This window comes from Propithecus coquereli, unplaced genomic scaffold, assembly GCF_000956105.1.
Source record: "Propithecus coquereli isolate 6110/MARCELLA unplaced genomic scaffold, Pcoq_1.0 Scaffold207, whole genome shotgun sequence".
NCBI lineage: Eukaryota > Metazoa > Chordata > Mammalia > Primates > Indriidae > Propithecus > Propithecus coquereli.
This window is the reverse complement of record NW_012145745.1, coordinates 1,341,431-1,343,245: the sequence shown is the minus strand read 5'-3', so window position 1 is coordinate 1,343,245 and position 1,815 is coordinate 1,341,431.

Genomic DNA, 1,815 nt, shown 5'->3' with positions numbered 1-1,815 from the left:
CTAAATGAAAAAATGTGGTCCCTCCCTTTTTAAATTTTAAATCAGTTGCAAACTCAAGGCATTCAGAATTTAAATAAACATTATTGAGATACTGTGCTTCTGATTCAGATTACCTCACCCCGCTCCCCGCCACAACATACCATTCCAGTTATATGTGAAATTTCACAGGTGAATTGAGAGGGGAGTTTGTGATTCTCATTTATTATGAAGCATTATGCTGGAACCAGATGTTTTTTATATGTTTGGAAATATCATATTTCTGTCTGATAGGCTATTGCCAGTCATTGTTGACTAAAGGTTTCTAAGGTGATAAGGAATATGTAGTGGAGAGAAAAGATGCTTGGACACAAATATAAATTCTTTTTATTTATTTATTTTTTAGAGACGAGGTCTCGCTCTGTTGCCTAGGCTAGAGTGCTGTGGCACAATCATAGCTCACTGTAACCTCCAACTCCTGGGCTCAAGTGATCCTCCTGCCTCAGCCTCCTGAGTAGCTGATACAATAGGCACACACCATTGCCTGGCTAATTTTTCTTATTTTTTTAGAGATGGGGCCTTGCTATGTTTACCGGGCAGGTCTTGAACTCCTGGCCTTAAGCAATCCTCTCACCTCAGCCTCCTGAGTTGCTGGGATTACAGACACGAGCCACCTTGCCTAGCTTAAATTCTCATTTAGTCTAGATGATCCTAAAAATTCATTTAACGTTTATCTTGTTTCTCTTATTGTTTCTCAAATGGATAGTGCATTTACCAAAGAAAACTAGGGTGGTATAAACAAGGACATGTTGTCTTCTTTCACCAGAGCTATATCAATTGCCCAAGAGACTGGATGGAGAGAGAGAGACATTAGAAGTTATATTTAGTATTTGTGGAACACTAGGAGATTTCTTATTAGTATCACATAGTGTTTTAGTTATTTATTACTATATAACAAACCACCCCCACAACTTGGAGGCCTAACACAGCAGTCATTTTGAAATCTCTTATGGCTCTGCGGTTTGACTGGGCTCAGCTGGATAATTCTTTCATTGGTATCGCTTGAGTTTTTTCATGAAGTTAATGGCAGCTAGGGCTAGAGTCATCAGAAGACCCCTTTGGCCACTGGGATGCTGTGCTGACTGGGCCTCTCGACCCCTCCATATGATCCCAGGGCCTCTCCCTGCATCATCCTAGTGTGGTCCCTGTGCATGGCCTCTTCAGCAGGGTAGCCAGACTTCTTTAATGGTGGTTCCTACAAGTGAACATTCCAAAGTAGGACACCGAAGCCGCCAGTCCTCTTCAAATCTAGGCCTGGAGCTGGCACACTGTCACTTCTGCCACATTCTAATGGTTAATGAAAGTCACGGGCGAGACCAGATACGATGTGAAGTGATGGCTTAAGGCCAGGAATTCCAGGAGGCATGGTCCACTAGGGGCATCTTTGAAGTCTAGCTACCACACACAGGCAGCAAGTTGGAAAAAAGGCATTAAAACATTGCTTCTTTTTTTAAGAATGTGAAAAGCTATACACGTGCTGCTCGAGAAAATAATTGTAGGGTGATATTTTCAGTCTGTTTCTAGCACAGCAATCATCTCTGACAGGGCACTGTGTTTCATAGTTAAAACACTTGGCATATGGTGCTCCTCAACCAATTCAGTCTAAACTTGGGATTTCAGTTACATTTTCCCGTCAGAACAATTTTCAAAAACAGAAGGGGTTTAATCAAAATTAAGTGAAAATAAAAATCAATTTTAACACTCCAAAGGAATGATCATAAATTAGGCTGCCTGAAGAATGCTAATAAAAAATATAAGCACCTAGATAAAACTGACTGG